Below are 26,722 nucleotides of genomic sequence, written 5' to 3' on the forward strand. Positions count from 1 at the left end.
TTTAGCCTCTAAAAACTGTTTGGCGCAGATAACCTGTTTTATCTCTTGTGTGACTAGTGTTTATAGTTTTGTTTTAACCGGGAGAAAGAATGGAGAAAACACAGTTGAGGAAAATAGAGGAGAGTGGCTGAAAGAATAAGAGAATAGCGGTAAAACTCAAAAGATGAAGTTATCGTGTGTAGACTTGATTAATCTCACCTATCTACCCAGTGATACACTATGAGGCTGTGCGAAAAGAGACAATAATTATATCAGGACCATCATCTCAGTGCTCCTGGCATGCACACAGAGTTGTAAGGAAGTCATATAATTTTGTTTGTACATTTGTATAATTGATGTCTTGCTACAGATAACTTAGTTAGGTATGTATAAATACATTTCATGTATATGTGTATGGTATACAGCATACAAGTAAAACACTTGAGTGTAAGTATGAACAGTTGTGACAATTTTCCTAAGAATATATCGTATGCATCTGTGTTGAGATAGGCATGCTATAATTATGACAATTAAAGACATTTAAAGGTAGCAAACAGATTTGTTTTTATATATAATAATTTATTTACCCTGGTAGCTGAACTCAACACAGTATCTCCTTTTTAGCTTACTTTTATCCATGAGGGGATAATGTGTTTAATTAAGCCCTCTTGTCTACAAGCAGTAGAGACCCACTCAGCTAGCTTGGATTGAATTTATAGTTTGTCTCCTAAAGAAGATTCGTAGAGAGAATATAAGAACTGAACTCTGTACTGAAATTGTAATTTAAGCCATTTAGACTTTTTAATGTTGTTCTAATGTGAAAGGAACAGACTAAGAGTTACTGTGAAGGTACTCATCATCTTATCACTGGAAAGTCATTGACAATATTGCTGTTCAAAGCACCTACTCTTGCTACTTGTCTCTCATGAGACATATATTTCTCTAGAGGAATCTGTTTCTCTGTCATGCTCCTAGGCACTATATATGGACCAGCTTCTTCCTTTTGCTCACTTTCTGCCCACTCAGAACTTTGGCGAATGAATAGCCTTTGAGTCTCTCCAGTTCTAACTTGACTTCAGCTGCAGACCCCTGACATTACCTTGGTTTCTTCCTTCAGATTCGTAAGAAAATTATTGTTTTTACATCTCCGTGCATCAGGTCATAGAGGACGGTCCTGTTACTTGGTGGCACTTAGTACAGTATCCATCCCAGGCTCAGTCAGCTGTGGATGGAAGGTGCAGGGTTATATGATTAAAAAAAAAAAAAAAAGACACCCCTGCTTCTATCCTTTGAAACAGGTCTGTAATCAATATAGTTTTGCTACAGAGGGTAGTTGGTGAGCAGATACCATCACTGACACCTCGTGTGTGTGTGTGTGTACATATATAAAGCATGTGCTATATATTACACAGGTTAACTCCCTGATACAGATGCTATGAACCAAACTATTAATGTGATCCATTGCTTAAATGTCACTCCTCAAGGAAGTCTCAGTCTACAATCTCTGAGTGCTCCTGCCATATGCTCCCATTATACTCTGTGTTTCGTCACCATTATAAAACTTATCAGTGTTATTATAATTGCTTAATGCGTCCCTCCTCTGATAAACTCTAAGTCTGTGAAAGGAGGGACCATATCTTTCCTACTCACTATTCTGTCCCTGTATCTAGCCCAGTTCCTGGCTTATAACCGTATCCAAATGTTTAAGTTATTTGATTAATAAATGCCTTAAACCTCTAGTAATCAAGAGGTTTGAATTAGAAGTTTAGTAATCATCCAAAAACCAACTCCTCTTCCTAAATGTCCCCCATTTCTGACAGTGACAGTATCGGTATTTATCACACAGGTACTAATTCATCCCTCTCAACATCATCAAGGCAGTTTTCTTAGTCCTTTCTTTCTCTTTTATCTGTAAGTTTTTCTCCATTGCCGTTGCCAACTGTCTCAGTTGAGGTCTTCTTCACCTCCACCTACCTGGTCTCCTGGGCTCTAAGCTCTCACCCTCTATATATCCTACATAGCTTCCTAAAAAGCAGCTTTTTACACCTCTTTCTCTGTGAGAAAAACTTGGTTGGCTTCACTTCTGCCCAAAGAATGAAATCCAAATTCTTAAGTCCTTCACTTACTTGTTCTTGCAGAATCTCTGACTGCGTTTTCTAGTGCTGTCCTACATGAGCTCTTTCATTCTATCCAACCGAGTCTACTTCTCTCCAAATACATTCTGAGCATCTCCAGCCACCCCGGTCCACTTTCTTCCTCCTTCCGCGGTACTTAACTGTGACTCTTCTTTCAAAACCCACCTCCAGTTCTGCATTCTTCAGAAAGTTGTCCCTACACCCAGTCCTCAGTAATCACTTCTTTTTCTGAAGTTAGAGGACTTATGGGGCGGCTGGGTAGCTCAGTCGGTTAAAGCCTCTGCCTTTGGCTCAGATCATGATCCCAGGATCCTGGGATCGAGCCCCACATTGTGCTAGGCAGGGAGCCTGCTTCCTCCTCTCTCTCTCTGCGTGCTTCTTTGCCTACTTGTGATCTCTGTCTATCAAATAAATAAATAATCTTTTAAGTTAGAGGACTTACTATCTCTGCCATTCAGCTGCCCTTTACCATAGGCCACCTGACAATATTGGGGTGTTTTTAATAGGTACAGTATGACAGTGAGGATTGTGAACTGCAGTCAGACTACCTAGGTTCAAATCCTGCCTCCACAAAGTTAACATCTGGGTAAACTGAGCAAGTTGCCCAACCCCAGTAAACTTGAGCTCCGTCGTCTCTGAAATGGGAACGGGAACAGCACTTTCCTGTTGTGAGAGTTCAACGCAGCAGAACATCTGAAGCGTGGTGAGTGCTCAATAAATGTTTCTTAAAAAATTATTTGCTCATTATTGATGAGCTATTTTTAAATACCTGTGATGTGCTAGACCCTGCCCTATGTAGAAATGGTATAAAGGGATTAAGATAACAACCTCTGCTAGCAAAGAAGTCACTTCTTCCCTATCTCCCAGTTAGACTCCAAGCCCCTTGCAGTCACCTTCACATAATCCATACATCCTTACTAATAATTTGCTATCCTCGAAAACCCTGTGCCAGGCACAGGGAATTACAGAGAGGCGTAATATAAAGTCCATGACATGTTAACTACACGGGAATTAAATTTAAAAATTAGAAGCCCATGATCTTCAAGACCATTTTAGCTAAAGTCCCTGTCATTGTGCTTTTGCACATGGTGAGAGCTCAATGAATGTTTACTGGCATCAAAGAGCATGGCAGTGATGATGCAGACTCTAGAGCACCACAATTTCTAGCCTCTTTTTAGAGCTGTTAACTTTATTTGGCTTCTTCTTGTCTTCATTTTCCACTGAATGAATGCCAGGAAGTCATTTTCAATTTTTTTCTGTCTGATCAAGGCTTAGATAATGTCTGCTGCTTTTGGTAGCTAAATATCCCCCAAACTCCGTTTCATGCTTCAGTGAGAAGATATTATGGTATTGCCAATGGAAACCACTTCACATTTGGGCAACATCATGATGTCTAAGTGGCTCCGATTCAAGTTTCAGTATAGATTCTGGTTCCTGCACATTTGCTGTCAAAAACCACTTTATAGGAGCCAAACTGTGGAACGCTTCCAAGTGTTAGGCACTATTAGAAGTACCATTAAAGTACTGCAGAGCTTCAAAAGATTATGAAATCCTGATTTTTTAACATAATATGTTCTATGGTACATTAATGGAATTTCAATGAGTCCCTTGTTTCTGTCATGGGTCTAAAAGTGATTAATACCCCCCCATTTTTGTACTACTACAGGTTTAGAAACCACTCTGAGTTGAAACTTCTGAAATAATTATATACTATTTTATACAACTGTGGATAGATAGAACAATTCTTATTTTCAAATGTAAATATAAAATAAAACTTCAAGAAAACTTAATTTATTTTTTTTAATTTATGCTGTACAGTTTAGTCCCCTCCCCGAGCCCTGTCCCTCTTTACTTCCTTGGTCAGCCTGCAGAGAGTAAGACTTGTATAAGACAATGATTAAAGTGAGGATTTTTGTAATATCAAAAACTACTTAGAGACAAAGATAATTGTCCATCAGCCTATGGTATGATAATTATATTAATTCAGCATACAATTTATCTCTAGCTTCTTTACCATCAAGGCAGAAAAGGAAATAATAACTGACAAAAAATCTTCTTCACTGGAAAAGCTAAAAGCATATACACTCTTCGGAAAAGATAGTTTCCTTGCAATAAGTAACAAAGAAATCATCACATATTTACTTGTAAATGAGCAATTATTTATGGGATTATTTTAGTGTCTCCTTCCTCCACTAGATGGTAAACTCCCTGAAGTCAGTGACCACATTGGTTTTGTTAATCCCCATAACCCCAGCTCCTAGAAAAAATAGTGGTTGAAATTGAAACGAAATGAAATCATGTGGGTTCTTACCCAAGAAAGACTGACTAACATAATGGGACATATAATCCGTGAATGTATTTATAGGAAGTCCAGTTAGCATTCCTTATACTGTTGATTTTTTTTAATATTTATTTTCATTTTTTGAGCTTTTTTGAGGTAGAGCTTTAAAGTGTGCATTATAATGAACTGATATACATAGTGAAAGGATTTCTCCCATCTAGTTAATTAACATATCCATCACCTTGAATATTTATTTTGTGTGTGTGTGTGAGAATATTTATGTTCTACTTTCAGCAAATGTTATTTACATAATACATTCTTTTTAACTATAGTCACCATGTTATACATTAGATCCTCAGACCTTATTCATCCTATAGTTGAAAGTTTGTATCCTTTTACCAGCCTCTCTCTATAGCCAGCAACCCCAGCCCCTGGCAACCACTTTTTTTCTCTCTGTTTCTAGGGGTTTGACGTTTTGGTTTTTTTTGTTTTGTTTTGTTTTGTTTCTACATATGTGATACTGGGCAGTATTTGTCTTCTCCTGTCTGACTTACTTCTTATAATGCCCTTAAAGTCCATTCAGATTGTTACTAATGGCCAGATTTCCTTCCTTCTCATGGCTAAATGATATTCCCCTGTGTGTGTGTGTGTGTATATATTTTTATCTATTCATCCTTCGATGGACACCTAGTTTATTTCCCTATCTTGGCTATTGTGAACAGTGTTGCAATGATCATGGGAGTGAAGATATCTCTTCAATATCCTACTTTCATTTCCCTTGGATTGATACTCAGAACTGTGATTGCTGGGTCACTTTGTAATTCTGTTTTTAATTTCTTGAGGACCTTCCATACCGTTTTCCGTAGAGGCTATACCAATTTACATTCCTTCCAACAATACATAAGGCTTTCGTTTTTTCCACATCCTGGCCAACAATTTATCTCTTGTCTTTTTAATGATAGCCATTCTAACAGGTGCGATGTATTATCTCATTGTGGTTTTGATTTGCATTTCCCTGTTGAGCATCTCTTCATGACACCTAATTATCACATACATAATCTGCAAATATTTTCCTTCATTTCATAGTTGCCTTTTCATTTTGTTGATGGTTTGTTTTGTCTTTGTTTTTTATTTTGTTGTTCTTTTTTGCTGTACACATGTTTTCACTTTGATATGGTTGCACTTGTTTATTTTTGCTTTTCATACCTTTGCTTTGGTAAAGCTAAAAATCATTGCCAACACCAGTTTCAAGGAGTTTACCCTCTATGTCTTCTTCCAAAAGTTTTTACAGTTTCAGGTCTTATGTTCAAGTCTTTAATCCATTTTAAGTTGATTTTGGGGTTTGGTATAAGATAGGGATCTAGTTTCATTCTTTTGCATGTAGCTGTCCAGTTTTCCCAATACCATTAACTGAAGAGACCTTCTTTTTCTCATTTTATATTCTTAGTTCCTTTGTCAAAAATTTTCATCCAGGGATGCGTGGATGGCTCACTTGGTTAAGCAGCTGCCTTTGGCTCAGGTCATGATCCCAGCGTCCTGGGATCAAGTCCCACATCGGGCTCCTTGCTCGGTGGGGAGCCTCCTTCTCCCTCTGCCTCTGCCTGCCATTCTGTCTGCCTGTGCTTGCTCTCTCTCCCAATCTCTCTCTGATAAATAAATAAAATCTTTTAAAAAATTTTTTTTCATCCATTCATGATTTTATTTCTGGGTTCTCTGTTCTGTTCTAATGATCTGTGTATCTGTCATTTTGCCAATACCACGCTGTTTTTACCATTTTAAGTTTGTAATATAGTTTAAAATTGGGAAGTACGGTACCTCCAGCTTTGTTAATCTTACTTAATGTTGCTTTGGCTATTCAGAACCTTTAGTAGTTCCATATAAATTTTAGGATTGTTTATTCTAGTTCTGTGAAAAATGCCTTGGGAATTTTGATGGGGATTACATTGCATCTGTAGATTGTTTGAAAAGTATGAAAATTTTAACAATATTTTTCCTCGAATCTGTGAACACGGAATATCTTTCCATTTACTTATATCTTCAGTTTCTTTCATCAGTGTCCTATTTGCAGTGTATAGTTCTTTTCCCTCCTTCATTAAATTTACTACTAAATATTTTATTCTTTTTTTTTTGATGGGATTAAAAATAGGATAATTTCCTTACTTTCTCTTACTGATACGGTTCCCTTTTTTATTGATGACCAATAAAAGCCTATGAGGAGAGAATAGAGGAAAAATAAAATGCAATAAAGTTAATGCCTGTAATATAACATTAAATCATGATTCAATGATGAGACTCATATAGAAGATTGAATTAATTTTTATCATAATTTACTATAACTTTACTATAAGCAAAAATGGCCATTCACCCTTCACAGAGAAAAACATTATATGGGTCCTCATGCTTATCTAATGTAGATAATAGCCATTTATTTATTTACTAAAAATCTCTGAAGAAGTAAGAAGCATCATTTTAAAGAAAACAGTACATATTGTGTAGCAAATGTTACTGTTGTTTTTAGCAGAAGGGTCTCTATATTATTTGACTTTACTGAAGGTACCGTGTAGTACAAATAGTCTCTCAATTTAATTAGAAGGTTTGTAATGCAATGTCATTTTCATTATAGGCAGAATTTATGCATCCAAATATAACTTCCCATATAACATTGAAATTTCATTTTAATTCCATTTACCATAAAGTACAACCTGGAAAAAAGCAGGGATGTCTTGGATCCCCTCCAAGGGGGCATTGGTGCTGTAATCTCAAGATTGGGCCCTGTGGCTTGTTTTCCTCTATATACCCACTACCCATCAATGTCTGACATATAGGCACTTAGAAAATGTTTGGACTAAACAATGGTATAATTTTTTGTTTTGTTTTCTTTCTCTTTTTTGTCCTCATGTGAGTGATTATTGAAGGGCTTAAAGCTGCATGCCTGAACAAATTTCAAAAAGTCTGCCATAGTGTTGTGGGTAGTGTTGGTTTTCGTTTCTTAGATGGACACAAAAGAAAAATATGTAGGCTGTTGCATTTTTATTTGTTTCTTTTAAAATCTTTTTAAATGTGAAAATATGTTAAAGATCAAAATAATGAACAGTGTCTTATTTCTTCTTTTTACCATACTTTTCCAAAATAAATGTGAATAGTGCATGACTCCTTAAAATTATTTCTGTGGAATAGATATAGCTCCTTTTAATGAGAGTCCTATTAATACAAAAGCCATGAAGAAGGAGCAAATTCCATTTTTAACCAAATATACAGTTAAAATTATGTTTCTTATATTTCCAGAAGCTTTTAACAGTCATATTTTTTATGATCATTTTACTCAAAGGATTGAGTTCCTGAGAATAGTAGACCTCTCAACAGATTAGAAGAAAAACCTGTATTATCTTGTCATTTTAGTATTTGGAACCTAGCACCTGTATTTTTTTTGAAAAGCATTTAAAGAATTTTTGAATTATTTTGTATTTTTTCATAATAGTATATTCTTTTCTCTGGAAAAACAACGTTTGAAGTTAAGTACTTACCTCAAGAAAATGTCTGTGTTTCTTTTTTTTTTTTTCATTTATTTATTTATTTATTTGCCAGAGAGAGAGCACAAACAGAGGAAATGACAGGCAGAGGGAGAGAAAGAAGCAGGCTCCCGTTGAGCAGAGAGCCCGATGTGGGACTCGATCCCAGGACCCTGGGACCATGACCTGAGCTGAAGGCAGAGACTTAACCCTCTGAGCCACCCAGGTGCCCCTCATTTTTAATTCAATTCAGAATTGACTGAGCTCTCAACAATTTCAGAAGACTTTACCAGTCAGTTGGTCAGTCAGTCAATAAATGTTTAGTACACACTTAGTATGTGCCAGGCAATGTTCTAGACACTGCGATGGGACACAGCAGTAGACACAGCAAAGTTCCTGACCTGAGGGAGATTACATTTTAGTCGAAGCATATGGACAATTAATAAGCAAGCCAAAAAAAAAAAAAAAGCTAGTAAATAACAAAACAAACAAATAAATGATTTCAGTTGCTAGTTAAGTGTTGTGTTATGACAAACATTTAAGATGACAGTGGGTTGAAGAGTGACTGGGCAGGAAGTGAGAGAGCAGCGTGACTCTCCTTGAACTAATTGTTCTCCCCGTTTGAGGCTACTTGGTTCTGTTACCACTACTGCCCACCATTGAACTATTTGAGAACAACATGCTTTCTTTGTACCACAGAGCAATATAATATCACCTACAGAGTCATTTTCTGTGGGAGAAGTGAATGCAAATACACTAGTCCCACCACACTCCTTGCCCTTTCTCTTGTGCAGTGCTCACCGGATGTAAAAGATGAAACTTCCCACCTGTTCTCTACCTCCAGCTACACAATGTGGTATTCCCTAAGACATGCAAGGAGAATCAGATGCTAGGCAGAAAGAAAACAAAAACCAGGTGTTCACTCTAGGCATTAAATAGAAATATTTGATGGTGACACCATGTTTAAATGGATAAAAGAGAGAACATTAAGTTTTCTGTTACCAGTAAATTCTGACTGTCAAGCTGATCTGTAATTTGGTTCAGATCAGTTTATACTTTATATATTTTATACATGTATATCCCTACATATATGAATGTATATAATATATACCTGTAATCATTTATATGCAAATGATATTAACCAAAAAACAAGCTCTTGGAATATATCTAGAGAGTAAAGAACATAAAAATCTAATATTTCTGGCATGGAAGTTCCTCAAAAGTTAAAAATAGAAGTACCTTATGATCCAGCAATGGCACTACTGGGTATTTACCCAAAAAATACAAGAACACTGATTCAAAGGGATACATGCAGCCCTATGTTTATAGCAGCATTATTTACAGTAGCCACGATATGAAAGCAACCCAAGTGTCCATCAGTTGATGAATGAATAAAGAAGATGTGGTATATATATATATACAGTGGAATATTTTTCAGCTATAAAAAGGAATGAAGTCTTGGCATTTACAACAACATGGATGGAGCTGGAGAGTATAATGCTAAGCAAAATAAGTCAGTCAAAGAAAGACAAATATGGGGTGCCTGGGTGGCTCTGCTTCCAACTTGGGTCGTGATCCCGGGGTCCTAGGATCGAGCCCCGCATTGGGCTCTCTGCTCAGCAGGGAGCCTGCTTCCTCCTCTCTCTCTGCGTGTCTCTCTGCCTATTTGTGAAACAAGAGAAGGCACCTGGGTGACTCAGTCAGTTAAGCATCTAACTCTTGATTTGGGCTCAGGTCATGATCTCAGGGTCGTGAGATCAAGCCCCACATCAGGCTGTACACTGGGCTTGGAGCCTGCTTGGGATTCTCTTTCTCCTACTTCCTCTCTCTTTCCCCTCCCTAGCTCACACTCTCTCACTCTCTCGGTCTCTAAAAAACAAAGTAAACAATTAAAGAAAAAAAATGAGAGAGAGAGAGAAAATAAGAAACAGACTCTTAATTATAGAGAAGAAACTGATGGTTACCAGAGGGTAGGTGGTCAGGGGAATGGGTGGAATAGGTCAGAGGATTAAGGAGGGCCCTTGTCATGATGAGCACAGGGTGATGTATGGAAGTGTGGAATCACTGTATCGTACACCTGAAACTAATACAAGCTGTATGTTAACTAACTGGGATTAAAATAAGAACTTTTTTAAAACCTTCTTATCTGAATATTAGTTTTTCAGATTAGTATTTCCATTCAGTATTAATATTAATGGAAATTATTATTTCTGTTTGGAGGGTACTTTAGAATGTATAAAATATTTCCACATATTCATTTCATGGGGTCTTCAAGAACAATAATGTGAAATAGGTACTATTATTATCTTCATTTTATATGTGAAGAAACTGAGACTCAGCCTAGAGATTTGCACAGAATCATAAAGCCGGAAAGTGTTAGAACTAGGTGTCTGGGAGCTATGTCTGTGAGGCCGCTGTGTTTTCCACTATACTACAGCTACAAATAGACAGTTTCAGGAGGAAGCAAACACAAAAAGTAGTCAGAAAGTTGATGGGATTGTGATTCTGATGCTATGGCTAACACATGAGTGAGAAAGTCATCAACATTGTCTTTTAATAACAGAAGGCTATAGGGATAGAGAACAGAAAAATGGATCTCAGATTCAGCTTGAAGATTAATGAATGATTTTTATTTTTTTTTAAAGATTTTATTTATTTTTTTATTTGACAGAGAGAGAGATCACAAGTAGGCAGAGAGGCAGGCAGAGAGAGAGAGGAGGAAGCAGGCTCCCCACTGAGCAGAGAGCCCGATGCGGGGCTCAGTCCCAGGACCCTGAGATCATGACCTGAGCTGAAGGCAGAGGCTTTAACCCACTGAGCCACCCAGGCGCCCCTAATCAATGATTTTTAAAAGCAAAGTTTCTAAACAGCAAAGTGACTATGATGAAAGTTTTGCACTTATCAAGGAAGGACTGATTTTTTCTTTTTTAAAGGAGGGTCCTCATGCCAAGAGCACGTTCAAGTAATTCTGAGAACACATTGGCATTAGCAGTTCAGCGGGTAGTCGAGATGAGTAATAAGTTTGGGGAAGCGTGAGGATGCTAAAAGGAATGAAGACAACACAGTAGAAATATAATGATACCAAAGAAAGGAAAAATACATTTCTCATGTGATGTTCCAAACACTAAGCTTTCTAAAGTAGAAAGTACATTTCTGTAATCTCTTGGGGAAGGAAGTATGGACACAAGGAAGGGAAGGTAATGTCAAGCAAAGAGAGACAGACATCATAGCAAATGCTTCCCCAGCCCTCTCTGCTACTTATTATTATTATTATTAGTGACTGAATGAACACAGAAAGGACCATAGGCTTCACCACAGGACACCTCCAGATTTTTGCTCTTACATGAAGCCCTTGCTGTGGTCACAGCACAACACAGAAAGCTGCTCAGAATCATTCATTTTCCTTTTTTTTTTTCCCCTGTTTTCTTATTTTCTGAATGACACTAGATATATGCTTTTCAAGGACAAAACCAGAAATGTCTCATTCACACCTAGCACAGTGCCTAGCATATAGGAACAACTCCATAAATTTTTATTGAACTGAACTAAACTATCCTAAAATGCAGAATCAGGAGACCCTGAGTCACTCACTCTCAGATACTCAACAAAAGCCAAAAACCTGAGTTTGAATCTAGACACTGCTACTTGCCAATTCGGTTACTTTGGGCAGTTTGCAGTGTTACCTCTCCAAGTCTCAGTTTCCACATCCATGATTTAGAAGAACATGGTTAGTTTCTGCCCTACTAACCACACTGGTTTATTAGAGGATAGAATCTGAAAGTACTTGTGAAGATAAACCAGAAGTTACCAAGTGCTATACAAAAAAAAAAAAAAAAGGTGTCTTTAAAAAAATAATAATTAAAAAATAAAATAAAAAGGGTCTTTTTCCTGTGGAAACAATAGTGCCAAAATGTTTCCATGGTTAGCAGATTTTTTGGTCAAACCTAAATGCTGGATTCCAGAAAGGTAAGCAGGCCTCTTATGAGCAGGTCTTCTCAATATCTTACACTTAGAAGTTAGTATTGTCAAAGTAGGAGAAAGGGGTAAAATGGGGATGAATGTCTTTTTTTTTTTTTTTTTTTTTTTTTTTTTTTTTGTATAATCAAAAGAAAACCTCCTGGGGCACCTGGGTGGCTCATTGGGTTAAAGCCTCTGCCTCTGGCTCAGGTCCTGATCCCACCGGGGTCCTGGGATCAAGCCCCACATCAGGCTCTCTGCTCAGTGGGGAGCCTGCTTTCCTCTCTCTCTGCCTGCCTCTCTGCCTACTTGTGATCTCTGTCTGTCAAATAAATAAGTAAAAATCTTTAAAAAGAAAGAAAGAAGGCCTCCAGTTCATGTAAGTCGTACCAAAACATTCCAGCAATACTAGTCACCCTCCTTCTTCAGGCAGGACCACATGGCAGGTACAAACTGCACTAAACGTTTGTCATCTTCAGAGCTCATCATAAATTGCAAAGTAGGTCTTATTGCTATTAGTTCCATTCTTACAGATGAAGGAGAGACTACAGAATGTGCCCAAGGTTACAGCTTATAAATGGGATTTTACTATTAAGGAAATGCGCGCTGAGAAACAAGTGACTTAGAACAGTATTTGCTCTTTTTTACTTTTCTCTTTTTTTTTTTCAGCCTGCTCCAACTCTAGCTGATACTGTATTTCCTCTAGACCATAATTTTCCAAAGTGTGTTTTGTGAAATAGAAGTCCAGAAAACGGTCCCAAGAAAACTCATTGGCCAAATATGTTTGGGAGATAGTGCACATTGAAATCCTCCCTTGTGGGGTGCCTGGCTGGCTCAGTGGGTGGAGTATGCGACTCTTAAACTTGGGGTTGTAAGTTTGAGCCCCATGTTAGGTGTAGAGATTACTTTAAAAAAATCTTTTTAAAAAAGAAAGAAAGAAAGAAAGAAATCCTCCTTTCTGTATGCCACAGTGCACACTAGCACACTGATACCTCCTAGCAAGGCTGCAATAAGGACCTTTCCTTTGAACATAACCTTCAATCAACAGCTGTTGGTAGCCCACAAAGCCAGCGGTCCACAGAATTAACTTTAAGAAAAGTTAAATGTTGAATAAGCTGAACAGTGAATGCAGTAATTATTATGCCAGTCATTATGCCACTACGCCAAGAGACATGGAACACAATCCTCTCCATAAAATATATGTATAATTATTGGAAATATACAATCTGATAATTTTCCTAAATGTGTTCAACCAATTTCCTAGAGATCCTTCAAAATAATTCTTTCTGAACTGTGACAGCAACTGATATTATAATGAAAGATAACAGAAATTCAGGTCATTTTTTTCATGTAAGAAATTGTACTGTAATAAATGATTGAATTTATTTCAAGGTACTGAAAATTATCATCCCAATTACTAAATATTAGTTTAAATTGGTGATTTTAAACCAATGTAATAAGCATTTCTACTTGGAGGAGAAGCCAGTAATAGTCAAAACTACTTTCCATTTCCTCTTCTAAAACCAGAAGAATGAAGAATATTAATTCATTTAGTCCTATCAGACTAGGGTTCTCCAATTACTTAGAGTTATTTAAAACTTTTGAGTGAGGCCAGTTTGGTCCCAGACTGTATTTGAACTTCAAATACCTTTTGAATCAACTCAAATTAAAAATACTACATTTTCTCCTTTTATTCTTGGAAAACATTAGGTACATTGCCTGTTTTTGTTACTTCATTGTCATATATTTTCTTAAAATGTCAGAGTTTAAATTATTATTATATGCCCATTAGTTCTGCTGCCTTGGGATGTAATGACTCATATTAGGAGTCTATGTAATAAAAAGGGTTGGTGAGTTTTTACTGAACTGTCCTTTTGGGACTATAATTTTTAACATTCTCTGGAAGCTTCGCAAATCCTTCAGTGATAAAGTGCACATACAGTACTGTCTTTATCATTGACAAGTTGTTAAGAACCAGAACTGTCTCTTACCTGTAAATGTTGAACATAACACCAGGTTGATCTGACATATTCCTTACTTAGAGAGTCACCAGGAATACATGATTAGAATGTCACCATCTTATAACCAAATAAGGTGATTCTGTAATCTTATTAATAGTAATTTTAGGTTTTCTCTGCAGGTTAGTAGATGAGTTCGTCTTTTTGAGGTAGAGTTACCAAACACTATCCAATTAATACAGACATATTCTTTTGCTAAATTTTAAATCATTGAGAACTATGGAAGAAGAAAAAGGGCAGTGTAGACTAATGAGCTATATAATCTATCTCCATAGATTTTTTTTTTTACTTGTTCTTAAACTTCACGTAAATGCCATTTAGAGCATGTACTTTTTTGTGTTTGGCTTCTTTTACCTGAGATTCATCCAGATTGATATTTATATCACTAGGTCATTCATTTTAATTACTAAGTAGTATCCACTTTATGCATGTATCACAATTTTTACACCCTCCTGTTGATGGACATCTGGGCTGTGTCTAATTTTTTACATTATAAATAAAGCTTTTTTTAAAGATTTTATTTATTTATTTTGAAAGAGAGAGAGAGAGAGATCACAAGTAGGCAGAGAAGTAGGCTCCCCGCTGAGCAGAGAGCCTGATGTGGGGCTCGACCCCAGGGACCCTGAGATCATGACCTGAGCCGAAGGCAGAGGCTTAACCCACTGAGCCACCCAGGCACCCCTATGAATAAAGCTTCTATGAACATTTTCTTAAATGCCTTTTTGTAGTCATTTGTTTTCTTATCTATTGGATCAATAGCTAATAATACGAGTGCTAAGTCATGATGTAGATATATATATATATTTTTTATTAAAATCTACCAAACATTTTTAGCAAAGTGACTATACCATTTTGTAATCCTATGAGAGCTCTAGTTGAGTTGCGGCACATCCTCACCAACATTTGTGTCGTAGCTTTTCTAATTTTAGTTTGAGTTGGAATAACTAACCCATTTAAATTTCATGTAGCTATTAATATCATTATTTATGTCTCCCCTATTTGTCCAGGTTTTCTTGTTCTTTTATTTTTTTTATTTTAATTGCTCTAAAAGTCATTTTAGTACGCCTTTTTGTGTTATTTTTAATAGTTGCTCTAGGGATTAAGTGTTGATCTGTGCATCCTTACCATAGTCTACTTAGAATTAATATTGTACATTTTCATATAAAATGTAAGGAGCTTACAACACTGTAATTCCATTTATCCTTCTATCCTTGTATTGTTGTTGTCATGTATTTTATTTTATTTTAAAGTTTTATTTATTTAAGTAATCTCTACACCCAACATGGGGCTGAAACTCACGACCTTGAGATCAGGAGTCACATGCCCCTGTTGGCATATATTTTAAATCCATGTACCCTAAAACCATAAAATACATTGTTATAATTTTTTCATTAAAGATTCTACCGTAATAATAAATAAATAAATAAATAAATAAGATTTTATTGTATATTTTTTAATTAATGGAAGAAAAAATGGTCTTTGTTTTTGCCCTTACGTTTACCATTTCCATTATTGGGCATATGTTGTAGATTAAAGTTTTATCTGGTGTTCTTTCCCTCTAGCCTACAGAACTTCCTCTGGGTTGTATATCTTCTAGTGCAGGTCTGCTGACCACAAATTCTCCCTTTTATCACTTACCTGAAAATGTCTTTATTTCACCTTTTTTTTTTACATTTTAATTCCAGCGTAATTAACATTATTTCACTTTAATTTTTTAATAGTTGTGAAAGGTTTATTTTTTTAATTTTTTTATTATGTTCAGTTAGCCACTGTATAATAGTACATCATTAGTTTTTGATGTAGTGTTCAATAATTCATGAGTTGCAATTAACACCCAGTGCTCATCACAACATGTGCCTCCTTAATACTCATCACCCAGCTACCCTATAGTCCCCTTCTCTCTGAAACCCTCAGATTGTTTCCCCAGATTCCTAGTCTCTCACTGTTCGTCTCCCTCTGATTTCTCCCACTTCAGTTTTCCCCTCCCTTCCTCTATGCCTTCCTCCATGCTATTCCTTATGTTCCACAAATGAGTGAAACCATATTATAATTGTGTTTCTCTGCCTGATCACTTTAATTTTTAAGACTTTTTTCCTGTTTGGAAATAGAGTTCTGGGTTGATGAGGTTTTGTTTTTTTTTTTTTCTTTCAGTTTTTTAAAGTTGTCATTTCATTGTCTTCTGACTTCCCTTGTTAGTGATGAGAAATCAACAGTCCTCTGTATCATTATTCTGCTATATATATATTGTGTGTTTTTTACTGCTGCTCCTTGCAAGATTTTTTTTTATCTTTGAGTAGTAGTAGTCTTATTATGTATGATGTGTCTATGTGCTTTTAATTCTGTATATCCTATTCAGCATTTGGTGGACTTCTTTGATTCATAAATTAATGTTTTTCACCTAATTTGGTATTCATGGATATTATTAATTCAAATGTTTTTCCTTCCCTATTCCCTTTTTCTTCTCCTCTGGGACTCCAATTGCACAAAAATTAAGTGGCTTTATGTTGTCTCACAGGTCACCCAGGCTTTGTTTCTTCCTTTTTTTTTTTTTTAAACCATCTTTTTTCTTTCTGATCTTCGGCTTGGATGATTCCTGTTGATGAGTTTTCAAGTTCACTGAAGCTTTCTTCTGCTTTCTCCAGTTGGGTATTAGTCCATCCAGTGAATTTTCCTTTCAGATATTATATGTTACAGTTCTGGTATTTTTACTTGGCTTTTTTCCTAAGTTTTTGATTTGTTTGCTAAAATATCTTTCACTCATTAGAGCTGTTTCTTTACGTTCTTGAACATATTTACAATAGTTGCTTTAAAGTTTTGGTTTGCTAATTCCAAAGTCTGGGTCATCTTTAAGTCCATTTCCATTGTTCTGTCCCACAACCCCCACCCCTTCACTTTGGATCAAAGTTTGTGCTTTTTTTTAATTTTTTTTCTTGCGTATCTAGTAAGTTTTTATTATATGGACATTATGGTATGAGTTGTTGGGTTTTTAGATTCCGTCAATGACTGAATTTCTTCAGATGTGATTTTGTACTTTCTTATGGTGAGTTTTCCCCTTAGTTTTAGGGTAAACCCTTAGACCTAGCACATTATCCTTACTCTTCCTGGGTTTCACAGTGGAAAGACCAAGTCTTAATCCAGCTTCTCTAATCTGACGAGACTCAAACTCTCTAAACTTTCTCTTTCGTGGTGTGCAACAGCTTAAATCTCTGTTCGTCTTATTCAACTTCAGTTGCAGTCTTCTCCCTGCAAATACAGTTCAGAATTCACCTGAAAAACTGGAAGTTATTTGTACACAGATTTTGAATTTCCCCCTCTGGTTGACTCCTTCTTTTTACCTCCCAGGAATTTACATTCCTGGTTTCTAGCTGTTCTGGTATCCCCAACTCCATCTCTGGACACTTCAAGCCAATAACTGCAGCCTTTTGTTTGGATTTTTTTTTTTTTTTTTTTTTTTTTTTAGCGTAACAGTATTCATTGTTTTTGCATCACACCCAGTGCTCCATGCAATACGTGCCCTCTGCAATACCCACCACCTTGTTCCCCCAACCTCCCACCCCCCGCCCCTTCAAGACCCTCAGGTTGTTTTTCAGAGTCCATATTCTCTCATGTTCACTCCCCTTCCAATTTCCCTCAGCTCCCTTCTCCTCTCCATCTCCCCATGTCCTCCATGCTATTTGTTATGCTCCACAAATAAGTGAAACCATATATAAGTGACTACCCTCTACCTTACAGAAAGAATTTTTTTGGGTGAAGAGCTACCCAACTATTTGAAAGGTTTAATCTCCTTCAGTTTCTATCTGCTTTAGGTTGGTCTTCAATGCCATCAAATAGCTGTATGTTGGAATTTGTCCAGAGTTTATCATTGTTATGGTTAACTGATTACTAGAATAAGAACCCTCAGTATGATACTTCTTAATGTATTTGTATTGAAATATGGTTAATTTTTATATTCTTTAAGTAATATATTTTATAAACCAACAATTATGTATGCTTATATATAGAAAAAAATGTCTGAAATAATATATTCCAGTTTGTTATTTTGTTATTTCTGGTTAGTAGGATTGCTGGTAATTTCCGTGGTTTTTTTTGTTTGTTTGTTTGTTTGTTTGTTCTTACTTATTTGTGTTTTCTACTTTTTTCTACGACAAACATTGGTTAAACAGTAAAATCCTTTTTTTGCTCTCCTAGGCAAATGGTTTATTTATCATTACTCTATATAGTATTTATTATGATTCTTTGTAATCTTTGATACATTTAATATTACAATCTCACTAGATTAAGTGTGTGAAATCCTAGCAGTGTATCTATATGGCAAACATTTCATTTTCTAGGCTTTTAGGGATACAGAAATTGGGACAAATCAAAGTCAAATGGCTTATCTAGAATTTCATGCATATTGATAGAGTAGCCAGAAATAGATCTTAAATTTTAAGTCCCTCAGTTCAGCTGTGTAAACTATTTCTAGGACATTAGCAACAATGTATGCAGTTAATTCCATATTTTCTAATGCATATGAAAGAAAATCGTCATAGTTGACTATAAGCCTCAAACATTTTAGAAACTTGACTTAGTCACTGATTTCAGTCTCCTCTCCATCAAATAAATATTTTACTCGATTTCCTAGCTAATAGAATACTTGACTGATTTTTTAATTTTTAATTCAGATAACCTTCCAAAAGCTAACAAGAAAATCCTAGGAAGGCATGCCTTGAAATAGGAATTTTCTTCTTTTTGAATTGCAAGCTAATTTATAAAACGGAATCACATGGATATTTGATATCCAAATGGATATTTGTTACAAACTGGTAGATAATCAGGAATATTTTAATCATATTCTTGTGTTTTTATGCAGATAATTGATGAAAAAAATATCAGACCTTAATAATGGAATTAGTGTTGTCATTCTAAAGTTTCAAATTAAAACCAAATGAAACTGTCTTTTTAAACATCTGTAAAAATGGATGGAAATAAAAGGAAATAATTATTAAACCTTCATAGTTTTCATTCTGTGATCCTGGACTAGATTCTGTACTAGACAGTAAAAGTGCCGTATGGACAACTGGCAAAATTGGCAAACAAATGGTAGAGTAAAAAAGTATCCTATAAATGTAAAATCTGAATGTGATAACTGTAGTTGCATAGGAAAATTTCATTGTTGGTAGCAAATACATACTAAAAGGCATGTTATTAGCATGCCTCTCAAATAGTTCAGAAAAAAATTATATTTGTGTATATGCATGTGTATGTATATATACAAAGTGGAAGAGTAAATAATGAAAACAAATACGATAGATATTTTTAAAAATGGAAATCTGAGTTAAAGTTATTTAGGAGCCAGTCTTATTATTTTTGTGACTCTGAAGTTATTTTTAAAGCAAAGTTTATTTTTAAATTTAATACTTCTGGGTTCATTTTCTTAGCATACATGCAAATAAGTGCTTTTTATTTCTCAATCAAAAACATCAGAATCATATCACTAAACATAATTTATCACTAAATTTTATGATACTTTAAATAAAAGAAAATTTGGAACTTGAACTGCTAACCAAAAGAATATCTCCATGTTTGAATTTACTTGCAAAATAGTGATGGTCTTAGGAACGTAGAAATAGAGAAAAAATACTGACTGAATAGAAAAATTTTTATTAAGAACAACATAGTTACAAATGAATTTTATTTCCAAAGTTGTTTTAAATGATAATTGTTCATAAAAATATCCACTCAAATTGTGTATGTTTTCTACCATATGTAACACTGTAATTAAGCATCTGTCAACATTTCTAGCGGTTTTAAATTTGTATAGTCTTGCTCTGGGGCCTAAAACTTCACTACTTAAATGGTTTAACCAGAGACTTCATTAAAAAGCAAGATTTTTTTTCTTTCTTTTTGATAGGTTATTGAATAATACAAGAATGACTGTCACTATATAGATTAAGAAATATGAAGATTATTTTTTCCCCTTGTGAAAATCTAAAATAGTTTTAATCCCCAAGTTTTAATTTGCCTTGTGAGATTAGTCCAGTCACTTTTAGGGTAATTTTTCAGTAGTCATCTGAGAGCAAATGCTCGTCTTCCCTCAGTCAAGACACATCCAGGGTGCTTTTTTAGCAAAAAAGATAATGATACGGGGGCGCCTGGGTGGCTCAGTGCGTTAAGCCGCTGCCTTCAGCTCAGGTCATGATCTCAGGGTCCTGGGATCGAGCCCCGCATCGGGCTCTCTGCTCAGCAGGGAGCCTGCTTCCTCCTCTCTCTGTGCCTGCCTCTCTGCCTGCTTGTCATCTCTCTCTGTCAAATAAATAAATAAAATCTTTAAAAAAAAAAAAAAAAAGATAATGATACGGATATAATGAAAGAACAGATACACAGATTTTTTAAACATACTGGGCTAACCTATGACATTAGTAGTTATTTCTCTATTGAATTAGCTGTTTCCATAGCATACCACTGTGGCATGGGTCATCATTTTATTTGGTGACATGGCTCCTATGTTAACTTCTCTGTTTAACACCCACCTTAAAAAATCTAACCAGGAAAACTGGGCCTAGGGTGCCTGGGTGGCTCAGTCGTTAAGCGTCTGCCACGGCTCAGGTCATGATTCCTGACCTAAATAAATAAAATCTTTAAAAAGAAAAAGAAAACTGGGTCTTATAGCAAGTTTTCATCTGGCTTTAAAAGATTAAATTCATGAGGCAATGAGGAAAGGAGAAGAATGTTGATGGAAATTAAATAGAAAAATGCATTAAATGTTTGCATTCTTTTTTGCCGGTGGTATACTGGTTACCTACTGGTAAGAAGGTGCTTCTAGTTTGGGCTATTCTCTTGCTGAAGCTTCCACATATTCTAGTCTTATTCCCCTCTGGTCAACAGAGGGTAATTATGAATGTTCCTGAACCCTTTACAGGATCCAGTCTGTACTATGATATGTAGAGAATATTTATCCTATAAAACTAGGTGAATCATTTAGCATTCAAACCCATTCTTTGATCTAGTTGAGCTTACCAGCTCAGGAAAAGAGTATGAAAATGGAAAAAAGAATCTTGAACCCAAATGTCTTCTTAAAGTCTGCATTGGCATACCAGCAATACTCTCCTTTTCCCACTTAACCTAGTGAAACAAGAAGTAACGCTGTAGGGCTCATTACTTTAAGAATAAAGTAAGGGATAGCTACCTTAAACTGGAATCAGTTACCCTGTGTTGTAGGCCTTAATAGTCTGGCATTTGGACTCCACTCTTTCAGTGGATATTTATGCAGAGGCTTTTAGGTGTCAGGCATGGCCCTAGGCAATAGGAATAAAGGGTGAACAAAACGAAGTCCCTACCTTTGTAGAGCTTATGTTCTTATTTACTGGCACTGTGACCTTTCGCAAGCACCGTAACCTCTTCAGACTGCACCAGCACAAGGGCAGCACCATCTGCTTTGCAAAAATTATTCCCAGGTTTACATGAACTAGTGTGATAAGGTGCATAGTCCGGTGCCAGGAACACAGGAAACAGTTAATTTTAATTTTTACTTTTTTTTTAAAGATTTATTTATGTATTTGAGTGAGAGAGAGAGAGAACAAGAGAGAGGGAGAGAGAATCGGAAACAGACTCTGTGCTGAGCTCAGAGACGGAGCTGGGTCTTGATTCCACAACCAGGAGATCATGACCTGAGCCAAAACTGAGAGTCAGATGCTTAACTGACTGTGCCACCCAGGCACTCCTTAACTTTTGTTTCTTAATGATGATAATAGTTACTAGGAATACATATTACAACCATACTACAACTTTAAACCTCCTAGCTTAAAAATGAATTTTTAAAATCCTCCACATTCTGTGGGCTTTTTTTTTTTTTTTAAGTACTAGGTCCAGCATGGGTCTTGAACTCATGACCCTGAGACCAAGAGTTGCATGTTCCACTGACTGAGCCAGCCAGGGCACCCCTCTATGGGTTATTTATTAGTAATGATATGTAGCTACAGTAATACCTAAGCTGAAAGTTTTACAGATGTGCTCTCCCACATAGGACCTTTATATTTACTTATTCATCCGTTAAAATGAAATGAGTGTTTTTTTGTTGGTTTTTTGTTTTTTGTTTGTTTGTTTGTTTGTTTGAGCAAATCTTGGCCTTTTCTTCCCCACAGGCACTCCCTTAGCCCCTATTTCTTGTAGAGGAAATATCTGTTCGGGCACCTAACCTAGTTGGACTTCATAACCTCTGGGATAGCTATAAAAGCATATTGATGACCCCAAAATAGCAAACATAATGTCGTCCAAGTTCTAGTAAGGAAATTAAAGTATTACCAGACAGCATGAGGGCACTTCAAGACTTGGAGGTTGAAGGTAACAACCTCAGACTTTCTGTTGTTCAAATCTTACTGGGCAAAAATATAGATAATACAATTATCAAAAAAATAATGGAGTTGTATAAAGGAGATACAGTCCATCCATTCCTTTAGATGGGATTAATTTTTCTCTTGAACAAGCCAGACTATTACAGACTATCAGGTCACCTGAAACACATTATTTCCATGTCCTCTGGGTGATTTCTCCCAAGTTGCTCTGTAGTGTTGTAGCATAAGTCTTGCACTAAGGACATAAGTGTAAAAACAGCTATTCTTCATACCTGGTTTGCTTTTACCACCTAGGTACAGTGCATCGTCATCTGCTGTATAACCTTCTTTGTATTGGTTAATAGGAAGTTCAGTCAAATTTTGGTCGTCGTCCATCAGTTGTACATGTCTTTATGCTAGTTGGCCTCATGTATTCATCTCGCCTTCTCCCTGCCTTTATCCTGTTTTTCTAACTCCTTTTACTCTTCATTCCTTTTTCTTCTCTTCTGCTATAACCTATATATACAAGTCATCTCAGACGCTTTTTTCAATAACAGATGTGGATAAGTAACTATTAAACAAGCAAAAGTAACTCTGCTACTATTTTCTTACATAATGACACTATTAAAATTTTTCACTATTAAATCACTATAAAGGCATATAACTTTTAACCTCTCTTTTCACAATTTGTAAATGTATTTTTCTAGTATATGGGTTATAGCATTCTTTATTAATGGGACTCCTAACACACTTTTGTCTTGATAATGTAGGTTTTCCTTCATTTGCAACTTCTTTTAAAAAGGGAAGTTTTCCTGTCTTCATTTTTCTACTAATGGATATAAATTATTGACCCAGAAGCTTTGAAATCTGACTAACTAAAGACATCTTATTTTCAATAATCAGCATCTTTCTTTTTTACTGTGTGGATTAATCCTCCACCTTTGTTAACCTTGCAAGTGGATCCACGGGCTTTTTCATCAGTATGACTTTTTAAATTTTGTCTGTGGAATAGAAGTAAAATAATAGATTCTCTCCATGTATCAATGATACCCAAAGGATAGATTTGATATTCTTTGGGAAATAATGCCTAGCCATTGCTACTTTAACAAGATCCAAGTAATAATTCTCACCCTGATTTTAAAATACTTGGGGGAGGAGGAGCCTGGGCGACTCAGTCAGTTAAGCACCCAACTCTTGATTTTGGCTCAGGACATGATCTCAGGATCCTAGTCTTGAGCCCATTCACTGTGGAGTCTGCTTAGGATTCTCTCTTCTGCTCTCTCTGCCCCTCCCCCAGCTCAGACTCTATATATAAAATAAATAAATAAAATATTTAAATAAGTAAATATTGGGAGGGGCGGAGCCTGGGTGGCTCAAACAGTTAAGCATCTGCCTTCAGCTCAGGTCATGATCCCAGATCCTGAGATCGAGCCCCACATCAGGTTCCCAGCTCAGTGGGAAGCCTGCTTCTCCCTCTCCCACTCACCCTCCTTGTGTTCGCTCTCTTGCTGTGTCTTGCTCTGTCAAATAAATAAATAAAATCTTAAAAAAAAAAAAGTAAATACTGGGGGAAAGGACTTTCAATTATATTTATAATTAAATTTATAATGTTACTTAGAGCCAATATACAAAACAAAGAAGTGGGAATAATATGTACTTGTCAAATTCTGTAACACATGTAAAATATATTCTCCATCCATTACAGCATCTCACACCTCAATTAAAAGTATCTACAAACCCAGGGGCTCCTGGGTGCCTCATTCAGCCAAGTATCCAACTCTTGATTTTGGCTCAGATCATGATCTCAGGGTCCTGCTTCACTGGGCATGGAGCCTGCTAAGATTCTCTCTGTCCCTTTCCCCCTCCTCTCTCTCTCTCTCTTTCTCTCTCTGAAAGAAAGAAAGAAAGAAAGAAAGAAAGAAAGAAAGAAAGAAAGAAAGAAAAGAAAAGAAAGAGGGGAGAGAAAAGAAAAGAAAACAAAAGAGAAAGTTTTTACAAACCCAGAAGTAAATTTAATTCCTCAGAAGCTCCATGAGCAATAATGAAAGATTTCAGCCTCAAAGTCTTCTGGACAGTTGCACAAAAATCTATATGGAAAGCCCAGTTAGAGTTTTAAATATTTTTAGGATAAAGTTCAGTATAAGTACAGTACGGATTATAATTATAAATAATCTTCATAACTCTTTCTAGTAATCATTAAGCCATATCTTGTTCTATTCAATCTTTATTGTAAATCAGTCCCTAGTGGAACTTATTTTAAGTGCTCATGAATTTTCCCTATCCTGATTATCTGAAATATAATGTGGTATTTAGTAATCAGTCCTGTCTAATATGTTTCCATGTCATTTTCTAAACTAGTCCATAGTAGGAATTTACTATGTTTATTTATTTGTGAATATATATATTTAACTAAAATCAGTGCATCTTTATCTTAATAGAAGATGTCATTCTTTATGTATTAATCCTGTTGTGCCAAGAAGTTCAGGATCCTCTAAAGATTCCTCCCATGTGCAAGGCAGTGGCATCCTGGGATTTTTTTTCCTTAGATACTCAGAGAGGAAATCTTTGGGGAAGAGAACTAGTAAGGAAATTAAGGTATTACCAGACAGCGTGAGGGCAACTCTAGACTTGGAGGTTGTTGAAGGTAACAAAAATAGTCTATTTCTACATTACTAACTAGGATGAAAAGAAATCACATTGTTAGGAACATAAATGACACTCTAGAAGCTGTCAGTGTCTGTTTTAAGGTAAGAGAAAGCTTTCATGACCAACAGTCAGTAACTAGATGACATGACCTGACAGAGCTAGGTCTTTTTTAAGTCTAACATCAAGAAATCAATGAAAATAGAAAATGTTGTCATTTCATGCCAGCTTTATATTATTAATAATAATTTGCCTTATGTGATATTTTACTCATCTCAGTAGTTAGTGGTATAAATATATTTGAGGCTATTTTAAAAGTTTTCCTTAATTTATAACTGGAGGAAATAAAAGCTATAAGAATAAGAAAAGAATGAAGTTTTTCACATATGTTATGATCATTTATATAGAATATTCAAAATCTATAGATAAATCTTTTGGATTAAATGTATAACTTAGCAAGGTTGCTGGATACAAAATCATTATACAAAAGTCAATTGTATTTCTATATGCCAACAACAAGTATTTAAAGGTCTATTTATAGTAGTATCACCAAATATGCAGTACTAAAAAGTAAAACTAAGACATATATCATGTTTGAAGATTCAGTCACTCAGCATAGTAAAGATGTTATTTCTCTTCAGATTGATGTACAGGCTTAACATAATTCCTGTCAAAATCCCAGCAAGATTTTTTTGTAGATATAAACTTCTAGAATCCCCAAAACCACTGTCACTTCTGGTACCAGTTGCAACTTGGTGTCCCTAAGACTACCTTCAGGTTTGATCATTTGCCAGAAATACAGAACTCACTGAAAGCTGTTCTACTCACAGTGAGTCTAGTATAGCAGAAGGAGGGTACGTATTAAAATCAGACGAGGAAGAGACATGTAAGGCACAGTGTGGGAAAGTTCCAAGGATGAGTTCCCAGTGGGCCTCTTCAAGTCAAGTCACAAACAGTGCTGTCTTCTTTTAGCAACAGTGTGTGAGAAGACACACAGAGTATTGCAAATCAGGGAAGCTCACCTAAGCCTTGGTGTCCAAGTTTTTCCTGGAACTTGGTTATATTGACATGGTTGACCATCTGGTGGTACAATGACTCTGGAAAATAGTGGGCAGTTTCTTTAAAAACTGAACTTGTAACTAATATATAGCATGTGCACTCTTGAGCATTTATCCCAGAAAAATGAATATTATTGCACATAAAAATTTGTCCATGAATGTTTATAGCAGCTTTATTCATAATAACCCCAAAACTGGAAACAACCCAGAACAGTTAAACAAACTGTATTATATCCATACCATGGAATACTACTCAGCAATATAAAGGAACAATTTCTTGATACAAAACAATCTGGCTAAATCTCCAAAGAACCAAGATGAGTGAAAAAGCCAATCCCAAAATATTATATACTGTATAATTCCATGCATATAACTTCCTTGAAGTGACAAAATTATAGAAATGCAGAACAGATTAGTGAGGGAGGGGCCGGCAGAGAAGTGACCAGGGCTGTAAAAGACTAGAAAAAAACTAGACCACTCTCATATTATATTATGGTGTTTCGTCAATACTACTATTGACGAAAAGTATAAAAGGGGCACTGAATGAATCTGTTATTTCTTACAAGTGTTTATGAATCTGATTATCTCAAAATTATCTCAAAATAAAAAGCATACTTAATAGTTTAATTAATCTAAAAATGAAGTTCAGATTCTCTATGGAGAAAATGATAAAGCCTCATTAAGAAGCATAAAAAATGATCTAAATAAGTGGCAAAATATATAATGGTCATTGATTGGAAGACTCAGTATTGTAAATATATCAGTTCTCCCCAAATTGGACTATACGCTTTATCATAATTCCAAATATTTTAAGTGACTTGGACAATCTA

The 26,722-nt window shown here is 35.7% G+C and overlaps 1 protein-coding gene and 1 long non-coding RNA gene across 6 annotated transcripts in view; both read left to right on the forward strand.

Annotated features, from left to right (window-relative positions):
- The window catches only part of FAM172A (family with sequence similarity 172 member A), a 423,647-nt gene that overhangs the window by 381,413 nt on the left and 15,512 nt on the right, over nt 1-26,722 (forward strand). The window lies entirely within an intron of this gene.
- LOC116586138 lies at nt 1,659-21,365 on the forward strand. Its single transcript, XR_004283902.1, has 3 exons — nt 1,659-1,670; nt 12,362-12,364; nt 21,064-21,365. It is a non-coding gene; the product is annotated as an uncharacterized LOC116586138 (long non-coding RNA).

Source organism: Mustela erminea, chromosome 3 (assembly GCF_009829155.1).
Source record: "Mustela erminea isolate mMusErm1 chromosome 3, mMusErm1.Pri, whole genome shotgun sequence".
NCBI lineage: Eukaryota > Metazoa > Chordata > Mammalia > Carnivora > Mustelidae > Mustela > Mustela erminea.